Raw genomic sequence first — 21,493 nt, 5'->3', positions numbered from 1 at the left:
ATTGTTTGACCGATAATTTTATTACATTACTACTGTAACAGTAAATCATTAGTAGAAACGACAATACGCATGACAAGCAACGCCGGTGTGCATTGTCGTTCACGCTCTGCTGGCTGGTGATACCAGTAACGTGTTTTAATTATTCTACTGAACACTTAAAAATACCGTTTTTTTTTGTTTCTTGACGACACAAATTCTTTTTCTCCGTTTCACGTAGCTAAAACGGCACACTTCACGTTTAGCTTTGAAGTACCTACCAAAATTAAAAGATTTTGATTGGATATAGAAATTTGAAATTACTAGGTAACAGATTTTCAACAGAAATTATAAAAACCAGTTTTTATGTCAAAACTAATCAACTCATTCCGTTTAGTTATTTTACATATTCATACTACATACGATTGATCAAAATTAAATTGAAAAACAACAACGTTTGGCCCTGGTTATCAGAGGAATGACACTAACCTTCTTCTAGCAGGAATGAAACAAATAACCGTCAGTCAAACGCCGCATCCAAACTCGCCAGACGTAACTATTCGCGCATGCACAGGTGGATCGAATCGAACTGAATTAAATTATTTCATTCAGCTCATTACTCGGGAAAACGATCGCCAGCCCGAGGATTCGCCTTGTATTAATGATACACTTCCACCAAAAAGGCAGTGAATGCCGTCGCACAATTGGGCACATCAATTTCCGAATTCACACTTGACACGATTGTCACTTCCACTGCGAAGCCCCTGGGGATGCACTTGAATTTGTAGGAAAAGCCAGCGATTTTTGTTTCCAACACATTTAAGCTAATGTGGCATTAAACTATTTTCGGAAGCCTGTGTGATAGTGATAAAAAACTTGAAAATTTAGATTTTTCGATAATAGGCCTTGGACAGAAGCTGCTCGCTGCACAAAAAGATGAAGAAACTGGTAGTGGCGATCGTACTCTCCACTAGTACGGAACTAAAACAATTGATGGGAGGGAACACCTAATTGTTGGCGCCCAAAAAGTCACTTTGTGGCGTATCCCTAGGTTGTTGCGTATGTTGCGTATTTGCTACGAATGTACCGAACAGAGGAAATACTATCGCGTGCTTGCGAAACGTGTTTCCGATAAACTCGTTCTTAGCGTAAAGCTCCTAACGCCTCAAGTGCTTTCATAGCCTAAATATTTTTTGTCAAGAACGCACGTGATTTATTTAGCTCAACGAACTACATGCTATGGGTTTGAAATTCCCGCTTGAAAATATTTGAACATTGACCTCCTTAACACCAAAACTAGTTCCAATGCACTTTTGTCAAATTATCTTCTCGGCATATCTATCGAAAATCAAATTCGTGACTTTAAGGCTCAGTAACAAAGTAGCATCACAAATCCGAACGAGCTCTTTGTAGATCAGGTATCTTGGTATTGGATTGCCGTTAATGGGTCTACGATAGATCAAAGTAGCCATCGACTTGAGCGCGCCGTTTCGTCTCACCAACTGATCCGTGACTGTGATAACTAATGGTGACGAAAAAAAAAACATCTGCGATGATGATCACGGTGATCTACATAGCACATAATGCATACGACGACAATATGTGTGCTTAGGTATCACTAAAGGCCACCGACAAGTCAGTATGTAGTTCTATGGATCGCCCTATAATCACCGAGTTGACACCGACACGACGACGGACGCGTCCCGCCTCCTACCGGAACGGAACTTCTTACCGACGTTGGTCGTCCCGTTCCCTATCCGTCGCCGTGACAGGGGCACCTGATTGAATCAGAACAATTTTGCGCCACACACTACCTTCTCTTCCCGGACAAAACTTACTTAACGTAATTTGTGGAGGGCCTCAATGGGCAATTGGGGTCGTCATATGAATATAATCAAGAGCTACTACCTATATCCGCTTTCAAAACTATAGGATCCAGAGACTGATCTCGTAATTCAAAACCTAAGGTTTTGCGGGATGAAATAAAAAGCATTTGTAATTTTGAACGCAATTAAATGGAAATATACATTTTTTTCACCAAAATCATATTTTCTCATATTAGAATTTGAGAATAAAGCACTTTAGCGTAGTAAGAGGCCTACCTACCTACTCAGCGTCTTCACTTGCTGCCAGCCAATATCATAGACATTTTTGAAGACATCAAACCCTTCCTTTAAGTCAGGAAACCGATCGTTGCGCAGCAAATTTTTCCAGATGATCATCACCACCAGCTAAAGTTGAGACTCCTAAATACAGTTCTTCTTTCAGATTGAACTTCTTGAACTAATCGCTTAGAATTGGTTTGGTCTGCGAGAAGACATCCTCTTTAGAGGGATAAGAGCAGGCTAATCTATAGAAGCCGCAATAACCGATGACAGACTGCTAGTTTCATGAAAGGTACGGCTTGAGTAGAATCGGAATCGATAGTTACTTGTACCTGCTTCGGGAAGATCGGCCCTGTAGCTTGAGTTGTCTCTGGTATCTGGACTGCGTGGTGTCCGGGAAATGTCAATACGGCAGTCGTCTCTTTCGTAGGAAGTTTCTTGCCGTACACGATCGATCGAACCGCTTCGATTGAAACTTCGGAACAAGATCCCAGTTTCCGGTGAGTTTGTTTCGGTTGAACTAACCAGAATCGGACCACCTGCTGGTCTTCATACAAGCGGGGATCCTTCGGAATGTGGCGTCCAGATGGCGTCTGGGCGAAAACTTCGGCCACACTTCATCGGGTCTTTCTTGAACGCTTGTCGGTTTCTCTATTGCTATTGGATTCATAGCTATGATGTAGAAAGTCTCTTATGAGTTAGAAATGTAAACTTCATCATGGTAATACAATTGTCTACGACTACATATCACAAATGATTCGTTCTTGAAAACAAACGATCAAGTCTCTCAATCCACATGCATCCGCCAGATCAGCAGCCTTCACTACTTGCGAGCTGTTATGGATTGAAAAGGTTACCCTGGATGCAGAAGTTGTTGATAAAAAATAATAAATTACTTTGAAACTTTAAGCGTTTCCTTTGAAAATTTTATGCGTTTCATTAAATATTTTTATTACTTCTCATCTGAAACTTTTCCGTTTCCTTTGAGACTGTTTTTTCCCGTTCCCTTTGAGACTTTTATTAGATTTCTTTTTAAGACTTCTTTTACGTCTCCTGTGAGACATTTATTATGGTTCATTTGAGACTCTTTTATGTCCCCTTTGAGACTTTTTTGTCGTCTCCTTTGAGACTTTTTTGTCGTCTCCTTTGAGACTTTTTTTCGTCTCCTTAGAGACTTTTTTTCCGTCTCCTTTGAGACTTTTTTCAGTCTCCTTTTAGACTTTTTCTCCCGTCTCCTTTGAGATTTTTATTAGATCACATTTTTTCCCTTGTTATTCGAGACTTTTATTAGATCTCTTTGGAGACTTTTTATAATCTCCTTTGAGACATTTTTTATAAATGAACTGAGCTTTCACTTCCCATATCCATGGCTTGACATTTTTATGTTTCAAACACTTTAATATTCATAACTTACACCGAATTGGTTTATATTTCACACCTTCCTTATTCTATATCCGGGTGGGTTCGACTCGTCGCCAACCTAACCGTTGGCGTCGTTGTATCCTAAAAATCTTTATTATAAATTGGGGCTGTGTGGTGGCGGCTTATAGAATACTACCACTGGGATACTGGTCCACGTCGTAAAAGGCGACTTATCCAGTACTTCCCATATGCGTTAGTTATTCTTCAAATGCGACTATCACATTGAGAGGGGGGAAACTTGGCTTGGTTCCAAGCCAAGTTTCTTCAAGGTGGAATCACCAATTGTATTTATTGCTATTAATGCGCATGCACGAGTTGTATTCTCCTAAATTTTGTAAACACCCGCTTCAAGGTAGTTTTGTGCCTGTGGGCCCCAAACTGGGGGTAGGAGGGTGTGTATAATAATCATATCTTAAGCAGAACGTTGTTAAGGTCTGCACCATAGCTAGGCACTGGTGCAAAGGGCCGTATTTTTCCTGGCAACTCGTGGGATTCAGATTATACACACGATTTTAAAATTTTCATCCTGTATGGGATACCCCGCTTCATGCGTCGATATGAAGGTGCAGAGGTTCTTGTGTGTGATGGAAATATGTGTGGAATTCTTTGATAGAAATGCTTTCTATTAAGGTTGCACAGATAAATCTGCAGCACAAAAGAACCGCTACACTTAACTTATGTCGTTTAATCCTTAATGGAACTGCATCAATCGCCTTGGTCCAAGAACCCTACTTCCGAAATGGAACTTTTTACCTAGGTAGGGAATTTGCTCAAACCAAACTTTACTATGTTCAGTGTAATTGGAATGACTAATGCCCGAATAATGCCTCGTGCATGTATATTGATAAACAATTCTTTAAATGCAACACTTATACCCAATCTAACAACAAGAGATATTTGCGTCGTTCAGGTTTCGTTGCCTGATAGAAAATACGTCTACTGTTCAGCATACTCACCATATGAACAATCATCCCCTACGGATGATTTAAAAAATGTCATTTCATTCTGTGAATCACAAAATATACCTCTTGTAATTGGCTGTGATGCCAATGCCCATCATTTTGTATGGGGTAGCTCAGATATCAATCTGAGAGGCTTAAATTTAATGGAATATTTAAGCAGCACTGATTTAGAAATTCTAAATGTAGGAAATAAACCAACTTTTGTTAGGTGTGACAGAGAAGAGGTGATTGACATCACACTTTGTTCTAGAACAATTTCTCAGGAAATTTCAAATTGGCATGTGCCTAACGAAGAATCGATTTCTGACCACAGGTTTATCTATTTTGAACACTCAGGTGAGTTTTTAGAAACAATTACATTCAGAAACCCAAGAACAACTAATTGGGACCTATATTTGGAGCATATTGCTACTAAATTTCATGGATATACTCCTGAAATTACTACTCCTTTTGAGTTGGATGAAGTGGTTGCAAAAACCACCGAAATTATTTTAAATTCTTATGAAGAAGCGTGTCCCGTACGAACGTTGAAATTCAACAAAAACAGTACACCATGGTGGAACTCAAATCTCAGTAAATTACGAAAAAATTGCAGACGCTCTTGGAACCGAAGGCGCACGGAAGGTTTTGATGCTTTCAAGTTGGCTCGCAGAGCTTACCGGAAAGCAACAAGAGCTGCCGAACGCTCAAGTTGGCAGAGCTACTGCACAAACATTTCAAGCTTGCACGAAGCAAGTAGGTTAAACAAAGTCTTAGCCAAATCAAAAGATTATCAGGTTTCATACCTTAAAACCCCTAGTGGTGATTATACATCAAACGACGAAGAAACATTAAGTTGTCTATTCAATACTCACATCTCCTGGAAGTGACGGTTTATTTCCAGTTTTGCTTCAAAAAGGTTTCGATTATTTCAAACACATATTAAGAAAAATAATGATAAGCAGTTTTGCTCATGGATATATTCCTAAACTTTGGCGGCAGATAGCCGTGAAATTCATCCCTAAAGGGGGACGATCATCATACGACGAAGCCAAAAGCTTCCGTCCTATTAGTCTAAGTTCATTTCTATTAAAAGCACTTGAACGTTTAATTGATCATCATATCAGGCAAGAATGCCTTCCAACATCCGCTTAATGCGACACAACATGCATACCAAACAGGAAAATCAACATTAACTCTTCTGCACAACGTAGTACATAATATTGAAAATAGTTTTTCACAGAAAGAATCATGTCTAGGAGCATTTCTAGACATAGAAGGAGCATTTGATAATGTCTCGTTTACATCAATAATGGATGCGGCACTACTTCATGGAGTGCCTAGTGTTATAACTAACTGGATTAGCGCAATGCTAAGTAACAGGAATCTTCATTCGTCTTTAAGAAAGGCTTCAATAACAAAAGTTAGCACACGTGGTTGCCCACAGGGAGGTGTACTATCACCTCTTTTGTGGAACCTAGTTGCAGACGGCTTGTTGAGAAAACTCAATGACCGTGGAATACCAACCTATGCATTCGCAGATGATTATCTTCTGCTGGTAAGAGGTTTGTGCATAAGCACATTATTTGATATAATGCAACAAGCTCTGCGCTCTGTTGAACGATGGTGTTCTCATGTAGAACTTTCAGTTAATCCTCTAAAAACTAATATTGTTTTATTTACTAAAAAACGTATCACCCGCGGGGTGCGCCCTCTGCTGTTTTATGGTTCCGAAATCACCGTGTCTAATCAAGTTAAATATTTGGGTGTCATTCTTGACTCCAAATTAAACTGGTCTGATCACATCGAATTCAGAATCAAAAAAGCATGCATGGCCTTCGGACAATGCCGACGTGCAATCGGAAAAAACTGGGGACTCAAACCCAAACATATTCACTGGATTTACTCCACAATAGTAAGACCAATTCTGGCCTATGGGTGTCTAGTGTGGTGGCAGAAAGGAGAAGTTGCAACAGTTCGGACTAAACTAAATCACCTTCAAAGAATGTGTCTCTTAGGGATGTCCGGATCGTTCACTACAACTCCTACTGCAGCACTAGAGGCTCTGTTTTCTATCAAACCTCTACACTTGTTCCTAAAACAGGAAGCCTTCTCATGTGCTTTTCGTCTACAGGCAGTTGGTCTCTGGCTGTCAGGAAATATCGAAAGATCATTTAGTCATACAAATGTGTGGCCTGAATTAGTTAGATTAAACAAGTTTAATCTAGCGCCAAACGATTTAACACTCTCGAGTAGTTTTCCCTACATGGGGTTTAAAGTCAAATTTCCTTCTCCTCAAGAATGGTTATCTGGTTTCGTAGAGGACCAAATGTCCTCTCATATTGTATTCTATACTGACGGTTCATTATCAAACGGCCGTGCAGGTGCAGGAATTTACTGTCACGAGTTGAACATAGAATATGCTCAACCTCTAGGAAAATATTGTACAGTCTTTCAGGCTGAGCTATATGCTATTATGTATGGAGTGCAAATTGCACTTCAAAAGAAGATTATGTTCAGAACAATTTATTTCTGTTCAGATAGCCAAGCAGCTATCAAATCACTCAGTGCTTCCAGTTCTAGATCAAAACTGGTAATCGCATGCCGGAAAGCAATCGAAGAACTTGCTGAAGGCAATGGATTAAACCTTCTATGGGTACCCGGACATAAGGGAATTTTTGGAAACGAATGCGCCGACGAACTCGCTAGAGCTGGGTCGGAAAAGGAATTTTACGGACCAGAGCCGGCTGTCCCAATATCACCATGTTGGTTCAGAGACCAAATTCAAACTTGGTCCTCTAACCAGCATAAACGATACTGGGAAGAGTTGGACACTTGTCGTCAAACTAAATTATTTTTAGAAAAACCATCTCCAATCATATCGAGTTACTTATTAACTTTAAATAAATCTCATTGCCGCATCTTGATCAGAGCACTCTCCGGTCATTGTAAACTCAACTATCACATGCACAACATTCAGCGTGCTGAATCTCCAGTATGTGGTAGTTGTGAATCAGATGTGGAAGATCCCTTCCATCTTATATGTAACTGTCTCTCATTTGCCAGACTACGTTTTCGTACTCTGGGATCTTACGCTTTAAGCGAATCTGAGTTTAAGAAATTAAACTTAAAAAACATTCTATCATTCCTTACCGAATGTAGAAAAGAGCTTTAATGCTAATAATCCCTAGTGGAAAGGCTTTATGCCATCTTAAATAGATTGAATTTATTTCTTCCTTTTATAGGTTTTTCAGGTTTCTCAGGTAAATGATGAAATCTTGGATAAAAAAAGGCTAGGCACAATTTTCCCGTATATTTGGATAACGTGCCGCTATTAAGCCTACCCCCATTCTGATACCTGAGCTTTCACTTCCCATATCCATGGCTTGACATTTTTATGTTTCAAACACTTTAATATTCATAACTTACACCGAATTGGTTTATATTTCACACCTTCCTTATTCTATATCCGGGTGGGTTCGACTCGTCGCCAACCTAACCGTTGGCGTCGTTGTATCCTAAAAATCTTTATTATAAATTCATCAGAAACTGACTTGAATGGACAAATCTTTATTATTCAATTTGCATGGTTGGTTGACAACTAAATCCCCCTATTCACATAGATTGCTTAGTTTTATATAAAATACTAGCTGATCCCATACGAACTCCGTTTCGCTTTCATCTTGGAATTGTTTGAATGAAAGTCAATTGCAAAAAATTTTCCAGATGCACTTCTGAATTCATTGTTAAGTAATAATTGCAAAAATATTAGACGATCACTTCGTCTGTCGTCTGCTACTAAATTTGAAATCAGGAATCAAAAACCACGTGTATGAATTTCGACTAAATCATTGCTTAACAACGCAATTATTGCCAAAAAGCTAAACTTCTTTCGAGGGGCTCTTATATAATCTTTGATATCTGAGATCGATTGCCCTTCCCTCAAAACTCCCGTGTGCAAATTTTCAAAGCAATCCATTGTATAATAACGTCAATATTGCTAAAAATAGTGAAACTTGTATTTATATGGACGACCCCTTTCGTAGACCTCTGGCAAAACATTTGACATCTGAGATCGATTGCCCGTCCCTGAAAACTACCGTGTGCAAATTTTCATATCAATCCGATGTATAATAACGACGACATTGCAAAAAGATTGAAAGGTTTATATGGACGACCCCCTTTGCCGGCCCCTTAAACTGAATTTAATACCTGAAATCCATTGCTCATCTCTCAAAACTCTCGTGTGCCAATTTTCGTCTGAATCCGATGTATAATAACGACAATATCGCATCAACAGTGAATAGTTAACATGGACGACCCCTGATTTTAGTTTGGATAAGTGAAATCAGTTGTTTGTCCCTAAAAACTCCTATGTGCAAATTTCAATCCCAATCCGATGTATAAAAAGAACAATATCACTAAGATACTGAAAATTTAATATGGACGACCCCTTTAGCCGGCCCCTTACACTGAATTTGATACCTCAAATCGATTGCACGTCACTCAAAACTATCGTGTACCAATTTTCATCTGAATACGATGTATAATAACTTCAATATCGTAAAAACAGCGAACAGGTAATATGGACGACCCCTTTGGCTGACCCCTTACACAAAATTTGATACCTGAAATCGATCGCTTGTCTTTCAAAACACTCATGTGCAAATTTTCTACACGATCCGACGAAAAGTAACGTCAATATCGCGAAAACAATATTTGTCTTCTATGGACGACCCCCTTCAGAAGGGGTCAACTGAAAATCTAAAAACATTTTTCATCATTGCTGGTCCTAATGAGCATCCATGCCAAGTTTCAGCACTCTAGCTCTTAAGACGGCTGAGTCTATAGAGGACAAACAAACAAACAAACAAACAAACAAACAAACAAACAAACAAACAAACAAACAAACAAACAAACAAGCAAACAAACAAACAAACATACAGAAATTGCTTTTTATATAGGGTGATTTGCCAATCGTTGTCCCCTTACCCATTGTTGCACAGCATGACTAAAATTGTCAATATTTCAGCTGAATTTGAACTTTTCCTCAAAAATAATACTCAATCATGTAATTCGGAATGTTTCCTGATGAAATGAGGCTTTTGAGACATTTTCTGCTGTTAAATGTGTATCTTACGACAGTTTTAATTTTTCTTGTTTTTTTCTCGCGGTTTTGTGCTATTTGTTAACAAAAACCTTATCATTCCTTCTACGGCAAATAAGGTTTTACGTCAGAACAAAACATTTTTCGTATCAGTTTTTTATAAGAATCGTTTGTTGGGCAATTTTAACACCATGTTTTTGAAAAAAAAAATTATGATCCTTACTTAACCAGAAAATATGTCGGATCGTGCAACAATTGGTCCGCTCAATCTCCTCCTGCCCCATTGTTGTACATAACTCCGCTGCAAAATTTGTTTGGAAATTTCAAATAAATAAATTTGTATACCCTCAATAACTTTGTTTGGATTTTCTAAATACCAATCTACCACACCGCCTCTAGTAGTTTTCTAGTGACTGATTTTTACCTATGATTTTTTAATATCCTAAATGTTCCGAACTGCCTAAGGCTATGATCATTTAGAATCCGGACAGTTACAAACGTGTGTATTTTAAAAACTATTCATTTGATCGAAAAACTTTCTATGGAGTAAATGAAGGTGTTAATATGATATTTAATGTAAAAATATTAAAAAAAAATTTATCGTTGATTACTAGAAATACTCTTACTTTATTATAAAATCCTTTTTTTATTTTTGCACACTTTTTTCAGTCATGTATTGAACTATTATTTTTACCACAGAAGCAAAACCTTTGCAAAATCATGATATTTTACACAAATTCACCGGTAAAAACTAATTGGAATCTGGTTCGAACCTTTTCAAGTCGACAATGAAGAATTTCCCAGGCGATTGTGCAAAATTATTTTTACCATGTCTTTTTGCATCATAAATATATCAAACATACGTTATCTTGAAAATCTGAAAAAAAAATAGGCAAGATAGTCATTTTCATAACCAACACAACGCTACTAAAATTTTGCAGCTCTAGTAACGTAGCTATCACCGAAATAAAGAGTTCGGATACTAAATGATCATAGCTTTAAGCAATTGATAAACTAGCATTTGTGAATATTATGAAAAGATGTTTTGTACCTTTATGATCAAAAAACTCGTTAAAACCGTCAAAATAGAGCCTGACAAAAGCATCAAATTCTAAATAAAGACGATATCGATTTTAAAATAAAATTTAAAGTAGTCTAATAAATTTATGCAACCATGTTTTACGTTCGTAGGAGTCCAGTACTGGTTTTCAAAATATGAAACATGTAATGTGGCATGTTTCATATTTTTAAAACCAGTATTGGACTTAATAGAAAAATTAATCGAAAAATATTGAAAAAAGTTATCAATCTTACCCCGGATTACGGTACTTTTATTTTAAGCCGTTATTACAATCAAACAATAGTTTTCATCAAAAATTTATATCCTTAAATAAAAAAAACATGGTAGTTAAATAATAAACGATAAAGCGTTATTTGTTCTGATATCAAATAACGATTAAAATTTCGAAAATAAATTTTTACTATCGATATTTCACCATTAAGTTTCAAGCATTGTATACAACAAAATGTTGATGTCGCATTTAAGCTTCGGGGAACGGAAGGTTCCCTATCATTTTTTTTTTCTGATTTTCACGTTATTTTCAAAATCGACGACAATCATGAATTCAGAATCAAAATGAAAATATTATTACTAAACTTGGATTTTTTATAAGACAAAAACCCTAATTGAGTTCTTAAAATTTTTATTTTTACGTGCTGGGTTTGCCATTTTAAATGCCCGGATTTTGCCAGGTTTTAAGATAAAGTTGCTCGATTTTCCCGGTCAGGAGACCTGCGTGAAAAATTCTGGCAACCTTAGTTTTAACTCATTAGAAAATCTTAAACACCAATATCAATACTAAGTTCACTTGCGTTTACAAAGAATTTATAATTATGACGTTTTCGTTTTTCTCCACTAGCGCAGGGCAAATTTTTTTCTGAATAAACAAACAGAATCGTTACCCGGGACGATGCAAATATATGGTTGCTTTACTCACACTTATGTTTACCCCCAACCCTGACAATTTTTACGGGGTGCAACCGCCTGCTGGAGGTTCAAATCTCGGGCAAAATTAGTGGACTTCTGGATGAATAACGAACACAATAACAGCAGCTAGGGCTAAACTCGTGGGTAACTAGGTTGCCACTGCCAATAAACGAAAACACTATTAGATTGCAAAAAATATAAAATGAGGTTCTCAAAGTGAATAACATCATTATTCATTAAAATATAAAAATCATTGTTTAAATTTTGGTTCTGACTTGATTTTATTCCGTGTAAAATCCATCACATTAATAATTCATATATCTAATGGATGAATGTAAAAAAAATACAGGAACTGAAAAACATGAATCTATATATGGCCCATTCCAGCGTGACGTCACAACGTTTGCAAAACAATTTTTTGGTATATTGTATATAAGTTTTACAAGTCATATCGCACATTGTTAAAAACTGTACATTATAAGGTCAAAATTTAATTCTCTACCATTTGAAACCAAAAGTATTTGTATAGAATAAATATAAGCAAAAGGAATCGTGACGTCACAACGCGCCTCTTTTCCCACTTTTCAGTTTTTTTTACAACGCCGCAATTTTCTGCTCTTCTATTTGATCAAATTTCATGAAAATTTCAGAAAAGTATCGTTTCATTACAACCAACAAATCGCTGTTTTTGATTTTTTCAAATTTTGATTTCAATTTATTTTAGAGCGATTCAGTTTCGTGACGTCACAACGCACCATTTTTTTTAAGCAGGGTTTTGCAAAGCGTTGTGACGTCACGAAATTTTATATTTAGCTACATGAAATAAATCAAAGTAGAATCTTAAAATGAATGCTTAGTTTACTTAAAATGCTTAAAAACTTAATAAATAATGTGATTTGGTGATGGAATCGATCCATTTATTCCCAAAAATCAAAAGGAATTAAATCTCAAAGGTCCATATAAGTAGATAAGGTTTGCAACACTACTCACATTAATGTTATTCGGAGTTTTTTTGTGCGATCATGTGAATATTATTTTGAACAAAACTAAAACTAGGAAATATTTATTCGTAAAAGCGTTGAAATGTGTTTCTGAATCTTTTTAATTTTTAATTCCAAAGGAAAGGTAAAATAAATGATAATTTCAAAGCCTTCGATCTTTTCAAAGATAGTTAATCGACACTAGAGTGCCTAAATCAGGCATCTAATGAAAATCTTATAAATTGCAAGCTTAAATAGATCCTAGGCCTAAGACAAAGTCCAGTGCCAAATTTGTATGGAATTATGAGAAATTGGGTTTGGAAGGACATTAAAACCAAGTTATGCACCAATTTCTGAAGTCCCTATCGGCTGATTTGTTTTAATTATAGTCATTCACAAAACCTTCATTATGACAAAAAGTTTATCTCAAGCAGGGCCGTAGGAAGAACCGACTCATGGGGGGGGTTTTGGTGACTAAGTTTTTTTCTATGATTTTTTGTCTAACAACACACGAATAAAAAAATTAAAAAATATTATGTTTGTAACTATATGATTATTCATTTTTAAGTATTCATTGATATTTTCCGTATGAAATTGTAACTTAATAGAAGACAAGAATGCCACAAGGATGGTGTATCGTTAATAAAACCTTAAGGGTGAGCTAATTTTTTTTAATGAAACGTTTAGAAACAATATATGAAATTTGCTTTCATCGACGGTTAAAATTTTTGAATTTGTTTAAAAGTCTGATTGATCAAAGTTATTTGGTTTGAGCATAAGATAGGTTCTTTTTAGAGTAGCCTTCAATTTCTTTAAAAAAAACTTATTCTTTACTCAAATCAAACAAGCCCAATCTTCTAAACTCTTTTGCGAGTTCCAAGATTCTATCCTTTGATGAAAACAAATAAAATTTTCCAAAAAAAAACAGTAGAAGATTAAAAAAAATTCGAATTATATTTGATTGATGCAAACTTGAACTAAATTTATGATTTTAGTTTTAAATTTGGCTTTAAAAAAAGCTGCAATATTAATCATTCAAAAAAATACACCGAAAAACTAAAAAAATGTGCAGAATTTTGCAAATGTGCAAAACTTAGAAAGATAACTCAAATTCTACTTTATATTTGTGATTTTCAGTTGAATTGTGTGTACAAACTTATTCTGATTAAAAACTTTAAAAATTGGAAATTGAATTGAAAAGCAAATTTTTAAGTTTATGTTCTCTTGAATTTCTCCACTATTTTATGTTGATTGAAAAACTCATTCACAAGCTAAATCTTTTTATGAATTTCAAATTTGAATTCTAAACCTGAATTCAAAAATTGAACCTTGAATCTGTTTCCGAATTTCTTTACGATTTCCGAAATGTACAAAAAATACGATTGCCGAATCTCAATTCCAGATTTTGTTTTCATGAATCATTCATTTAAATTCTATAGTGCTGGTTTAATCTTAATTCATTATTTCAATTATTTATTTTTAATATGTTTTGTGAATCCGATATGAATTTCGAATGGTGAATCAGAATCTGGTTTTCAATTTTGGATCGCCACTTAGAAGCTTTAAATGTTTAAATTTTATGTTAGAATAAATATTGGATATTGAAAATGCTTTGATTTTTTTCACGTCTTCGTCCTGACTCCAAAAAATGCTTCAGGAAGGAAATTTGTGTATTGATGAGCTCTGAAGACCAAAACAGCTCATCCGAACGAAAATTTCGAGGCTAGAGAGGCTATTTAAGCCTGCAAAACCATATGAAATTTCGTAAGTCACGTCACTCGAATCGCAGATTAAGCCCAATGATTCAAATTTGATATGAAATGCCAACCGAATTCGAACAAGGATTTCAAAGTAGCTTTCCATTCCCAATTTCTTATGATTATTCGAACTGAAAATCAAGAATCCTAAACTTGATACAAAATCAAAAATACGAAAATATAAAGAAATACAATTTTGGTTATAGAAATATTGAACCAGAACCTCCAAAATGGGTTTACTTTAAAATATAATATTCAGATCTAAATTTCTATTTTTTATTCATGCGTCCAAAATTTTTGCAGCAAGTTTCAAAAAATTATCATGAAAGGTTTTTTAAGTTTTTTTTTCTAGATATTTGATGAGCAATTCCTAGGTATTGACCAAAATTGCCCGGTTTTGCCTGGATTTGGTCAACAATTTTGAAATGAAATACCCGGATTTTGCCAGATTTTTATATAAAACAACCCAGATACGTGCCGAAAAAAAAATCAGACAACCTTATTCTATGAACAAGTGAGAAAAATCTTAAAAACTGTTGCAGAATTTTGAACTTGAAATGGGTTATTGAGGTTTTTGTATTAGTTTTTAGTTCAGATAGTTACTCTTGGATATCTTTGCTCTATAAATTATCATAAATTGATAATGAATTTAAAATTTTGAGTGCAGAGTAGAATACCTCGCTTCCGTTTTTTGGACCCTCATGGGGGGGTTTAACCCCCAAACCCCCCCCCCCCCCCCCCGTTCCTACGGCCATGATCTCAAGATCCCATTTCGACAATGGTTTAGTCAAAAAGGTTTTTGAGTTTCAAAAATTAGCTTCTGATGGGTCAAATACAAAAAATACCTGAATGATCGTTAATCGACGCTTATTTTGAACGTTATAGCTGTTTTATGATAACTCTTATCGAAACGCGTTCCTCAGATGAAATATTGTCATAATCAAAGCTTTAAAATACTCAAATTAAAAGAAAATTTGGTTGATAAAGATCATGCCGAACAAAATCTACATAATTCCATACAAACTTCAGGTGCGTTGCGCAACCTCTTCCCTTAGAATAATCTGACCCAAATTTTGCATGAGACCATGTGCTAGAACATATTTGAATTTATTTAATTTTGTAATTCAGTTCAAAGTCTCTTTTGTGAGATTTCATGTGAACACGGGGTTCAATTTGGATTTTCTAGTGACATTCTTTGAGGTGGAAATTTCAATAAGGGCAGTTTTCTATTAAAATAATTTTATTTATTTTATTAATTAATATTCTATGAAAATCTCATGATTTTTTTAATAAAAAAAATCTATTAAGTTTACCATGTACAAAGATTTTTTGAATCTCATTACATTTATTTCATGGAACTTAATTTGTTTGAACATAATAGCAGAAAGAAATAGAAGCTACTAGCAGTGTTTTTCATTCTAACATAGATAGGGGAGATGAGGGCATAATGGGCACCTTAAGGAAAATGCTTATTTAACCATAGAGAACAGCTGTAATATGTGAATTACATCATTGTTTCGTGTTCCGACACTCAAATAGTCTATTGTCTAATTGGATGAAACTTGAAAAAGTAGATAAAAACGTTTAAAAATGCATTTTAAAAAATTTTGCCGAAAGCTGAAAACCAGTCACTGTAGAGGCATAATGAGAAACCCCCCGAGGCAGTATGAGCACCATTAATGAAGGCATAATGAGCATTTTCTGCCGGGGAATCTAGCAGCGAATTCGACTCGATGAAGTCAATTGAGTAATAGAGCTACAGCTCAACTTGTATCGTCTGACGATTTGGCCTATTGGTTAGATGTCGGAGAGATAATCAGTAGGCTCGAGTTCGATTCCTGGTGGAGATGGTTTTTTTTTTCTTCATTTATCATTTATGATCATGATTGCACTAAACGGTGAGGCGTAGATTCATCAAACAAAGCAAAAACAAAATAATCTAGGTCTGTTTGTAGAATTCAAAGAATTAACACATGTTCATACATTATGTTTCTGGTGTTTTGTTTGACGGATGATGCTTTGATGCTATTAGCCGTATAATGTAACAATAAAAAAAATCAATCATGAATGGTATGTGCAAAAAAAAATTCCCTCGGACAGGAATCGAACTCGAGTCTACTGATTACCTCTCCGACATCTAACCAATAGGCCAAATCGTCAGACGCTGTAGTAGAAGCTGTAGCTCTATTATTCAGTTGACTTCATCGAGTTGAATTCGCTGCTAGATTCTCCGGCAGAAAATGCTCAATGGGGGCATCCATTAATTACGTAACGCTCCTAGGGGGGGGAGGGAGTAAGCTCGAGCGTTACGAATTGTGACATAGGGGAGAGGGGGAGGTATGCTCATCGTTACGTAACGATTTTTTCCTTAAAAATTTCAGTTTAATCGCAGCTATTATGATGTCATGCAATTTTTGCAGAATGATAAGCCCACCAGGCCTAGCTTAAAATTTATAAGCTTCAACATGATTAAACTGGTTTGTAACCTTCCCTTTTTAATGATTCTGAGATAGACTCCTCAAACTGTGTATTGGATATCAAAGAAATAATTGCTAGAAAACCGAATATTAGATATGTACATTTACCCCCAAGAACTCTATTCAACCTTAAGACGGAAATTTTACTATTTTATCTCAATTAATTTAGAAAATGCAATTTTGGTTAATCCGACGAATATTACTTAGTGGAGTATATTTGACATAATTGTTTAATTTATTTTGCTCCTTGAACAAAATAAATTAAACAAGCTAGATCATCAGGTAACAAGCACAGAACAACTAATAATAAGACAATCGTTTTATTTTATCAGAGAGTTATCATCAATGAGTAGTAAGAAGCGATTTGGTTAGATATTAATTCCGTTTCGAAGAACTTTAATAAATTTTATATTAAAATCTTTTCTTACCGTCGAAAACCATTATCCAAAAACATGAAAAGATGGGGGGGAGGGGGTAATTATCTGCGTTACGTAATTTTCATAGGGGGGTACGTCCAAGCGTGACGATTTGTGACATACGGGGGGGAGGGGGTCAAAAAAGTGCATTTTTTGCGTTACGTAATTTATGGATGCCGCCAATATGCCTTCATTGGAAGTGCTCTGTTCGCCTCTAGTGAACAAATTAAAGTAAAAACGCGTTTTACAATTGATTGAAGTGAAAAATCAAAAAATTTATGATACTGAAAATTTAGAAACAAGGTGTAGATCATGTTGCAGTGCATACATTTCAGATCAAGATGATTTAAAGGTCATAAAAGCTTATTTGGTGGTGCTCAAAAATTATAATATTTTCGTCACTTGAGAACCTAGCTGGTTATTATTTAATATTTCTGTAAATATGAAAAGGATATTTCTTTTTTGGTGAAAAATTAATACTATAGGTAGTACGAAACAAATCCTCATGAAAATTTGTTTAAGAAAATACGTACTTATGTAGAAAAATGGACTTCTCATTATGCCTCGGGTGCTCGTTATGCCCTCATCTCCCCTATATGAAGAACTTGATCTTTTGCAAGATTTTTATTCAAATCACAGATAACTACCTGCTTTATGATTCACAAATATTCTTTTACAAAATCGATGAGGATTTCATTTGTTTTTTAGTTTGTTATTCTTGAATCAAGCGTTTTTAAGCGCTGTTCTATATGTTTGATTAGAAATGTTTAAAAACAACTAAGTTAATGCAAAAAAAAATGTTTCTTTAAAAACATGATAATAGAATTCGTTTATTGATGCACATTGTTGTGTTGAACTTGTATTGAAGAAATACTATCCTAGTGTTGAAGTAAAAAGTCTTGAACGTTTTCAAAAAAAAAGTAAATAAATTTTCGTGACGTCACAACGCATTCTTTACCCGGGTGCAACTCACAATCTGCTAAACCGATTTTCAATCTAAAAATTGCATCAAATTCCACTCAAAAAGTTTGAAGAGACCTCCAATTTTTGACAATATGTGAAATTTCAGTAAATCATAAATTTAAAAACAGTAGAATTTTCGTGACGTCACAACGCTTAAAAATAGATACCTTTATCAACAATTCTAGAGTGTAAACTTGCAGTAACAGTAATTTATCTTATATCATGCTTAAAAGATGGCTTTTCTACCATCATTTTGCAGTAATTTTTTTTGACATAGCTAGATTTTTGACAAAGTTATGTTATAAATAAAGAATATTTGCATGAATTAATTTTATTTCATACTAAAATTTTTAAATTTCAACGTTAACATACTCAATTCTAAAAAAAGGTGTCTAAAAATCTTTTAATGGAAAATGACACTCAAGAAATAACCTTTCTAACGCTCTGTAATTTATTTTTGGATAATGAAAAATAAAAATCGGTTCTCCAGTTGAGGGGTGCTTGGAATGGGTCATATATAAAAATGGATTTCGGTCTGTCTGTCTGTCTGTCTATCTGTCTGTCTGTCTGTTCCCTATAGACTCGGAAACTACTGAATCGATTTGCGTGAAACTTGGCAGATGGGGTTATTGGAGGCCGGGGAAGGTTCTTATTATGGTTTGAGACCCCTCCCTTTCTAATGAAGGGGGGGAGCGGCCTCCCAAACAAAAGACAATGTTTTGCATAACTCGAGAACCAATCAAGCAAATAGTATCAAATTTGGCATGGGGTGGTATTTGGGAACGAGGAATATTTTTATGAATATTAGGTACCCTTCCCTCCTCTCAGTGGGGTGATAGGAAGGAGGGGGGGGGGGCTACCTTACAATTTATCATATAACTCGAAAACTAATCAAGATATTGGAACCAAATTTGGCATGGGAAGGTAGTTGGATGCGAAAAATAATTCAATAATTATTTGAGACCCCTCCCTCTTTCCAGTGAGGAGATAAAAAGGGGGAAGGGGCATCTTTATAATTTTTTACATAACTCAAAAACTAATTAAGCAAATAGAACCAAATTTGGTATGGGCGGGTTTTTGGGAACGTGTTCTAATGATTGTTTGAGACCCCTTCCTTCTTCCAACGGGGAGAAAGGAAAAAGAGAGGGAAATTTTAAACATTTTTTACTGCATAACTCGAGAACTACAACAGCAAATGGAACCACATTTGGCATGGAACAATATTTGGGTACAGGAAATGCTTCTAAGAATATTTGATATCCCTCACTCCTTCAAAGAGTTGGATGAAAAGGGGGAGGAGAGGTTTCCCTTACAATTTTCAGTATAATTGGAGAGCTGATCGAGCAAATGGAACCGTATTTGCTTTGTGAGGGTATTTGGATATGAAAAATGTTTCAATGATAAATGGAAGCCCAACCTTTAATTCAGCGGAAAGATAAAAAGGGGGGAAGGGGGGGCTTCCATACATTTTTTTTTGCATAGCTCGAGAATCAATCGAGAAAATGATTTCGTATTTCAGTACGCAAAATACTTCTATTAAAATTTAGTTCTCGCCCCTCCATTTAATGGGGAGAACGGAAGAGGGGTGGTACTTCCTTTCAAGTTCATGCATAGCTCAAGAATTTAGTACGCAAATAAAACCAAATTTGGTATGGGATGGTATTTCAATACGAGACATATTTCTTTGTGATATAGTTCCTTTCTTGCAGTAAGAGGATAGAATTGAGAAGGGAAGAGACAGGAATACATTTAACTTTTTTGTTAACAAAATCCGAGAAATGGGCAAAACTTAACGTGGAAAATTATTTTGGTATGATTCTATGATTATTTGACACACCATCCTTCTTCCAGTGAGTAGGTACATAGGAGGAGGGAGGTGGGCCTAATACAATTTTGTTAGCATAAATTCTCAATTTATGCTAACAAAGTCAACAAATGGAATCAAATATGGCATGGAAAGGTATTTGGCTACGAGACATGTTTCTACGCTTTACAGTTTAGAAAGGGAAAGAAAGAAGGGGTCTCCATATAAATTTTGTTGTATAGCTTAAAAACTTATCAACCATAATTCTTATTTATAGATAAGAGAATGTTTTGGTACGAAAAAATGGTATGATTATTAAAGATCACGACCTCTATTCAGCAGGGGGTGATAGGAAGGACAGGGGGGCTCTCTTATCAGTTTTTTTGCGTACGATTAATTTTAGATCCTCCTTTTTCAGGGCGAAGCTTAAGGAATCAGATTAAAATTATCAGATCTTTAACATAAATTTATAGATCAAGATTCAGAAAATTAGTTGAAGTCATCTTTGTATTGCAAAACTCCAGCTGCAGCACTCATTTTATAGCGGTTGCTTTTGAATTATGTTATAATTTTATTTGAAATAATGTCAACAAAACAATAAACATTTGAATAATTTCTGAAAATATCATTAGTTTTTGAAAGGTGTAGCAAAGCACACCGGGTCAGCTAGTCAAATATAAAATACTAATAAGTAAAGTTTATAAAAAAAATCTCGATTTCTTCTATATTCACCAACAATAAATCAAAAGAAAGACTGTGCTTATGTTTTAATTTTTCATCCACACAATAGCTTCGTTCAACGGTTGGTAAAAATCGGTTTCAACTGGTTTCTGTCAACTGGTAGATGTTCAACGAGCCAATGTTTTGGTCGAAACTAGTCAGGTCGTTGTTCAATGGAGCAAGTAGAAACTATTCGAAACCAATCCAACTCGGCAGCAGGATTCGTTTTGACCTGGTAGAAATCGGTCGAAGTTAATTGGAAAGAGACAGGTGATCAACTGTCAATCCATTTGTTACTTGTTTCGACCCGTTTCGACTTGGTTTGATTGAACAGATTAAATAGTAATAAAAATTTTAAGTAGAAATCCAGCTTCAGATTTAAAGTAGAACATCCACTCAGACTCTGAAAAATTGTTTTTTTTTTTCAATTGCAATTGATTCAGACTCTTCAAAAGAATAATATTGACTACCAAAAATTAACCTTTTATTCCATTTTTTTAATTGAAAAAATATACAATAATTAGAAAAAAACGTGTTTCTAATAATAAAAATGATTTCGCTCTTTTCATAGTTCGTATGTTGCAAATTTGTTCCTACTTCATTTTGTTCCTTCTTCATTCGTTTCAGTTAAAAACAAATTAAAAATCTTGTATGAGAGCTTGAAATTCAAAAAAGCAAAGCAAAAAACAACGAAAATAAAGTTCCAGTAACTTCTGAATCTGAATTGGATAATCTTTTATTTAAAAATTGAAACAAAAATTATATTTTGAAATTGGAGAAGCGAAACAAGAATTTATAATAATGGTACGATATTTTCGAATCACGATACTACATTTTT

The 21,493-nt window shown here is 35.1% G+C and overlaps 1 protein-coding gene across 1 annotated transcript in view; it reads right to left on the bottom strand.

Moving 5' to 3' along the window:
- LOC129747818 (synaptic vesicle glycoprotein 2B-like) overlaps positions 1-1,470 on the bottom strand; it is a 97,904-nt gene extending 96,434 nt beyond the window's left edge. Inside the window, exon 1 of the mRNA XM_055742179.1 lies at positions 466-1,470. The gene's annotated coding sequence lies outside the window, so the exon portion shown is untranslated. The remainder of the gene's footprint in view (positions 1-465) is intronic.
- Positions 1,471-21,493: the final 20,023 nt, after the last annotated feature.

This window comes from Uranotaenia lowii, chromosome 2 (genome assembly GCF_029784155.1).
Source record: "Uranotaenia lowii strain MFRU-FL chromosome 2, ASM2978415v1, whole genome shotgun sequence".
Taxonomy (NCBI): Eukaryota; Metazoa; Arthropoda; class Insecta; order Diptera; family Culicidae; genus Uranotaenia; species Uranotaenia lowii.
The sequence above is the reverse complement of the archived record's forward strand: the minus strand, read 5'-3'. Positions and strand labels throughout refer to the sequence as shown.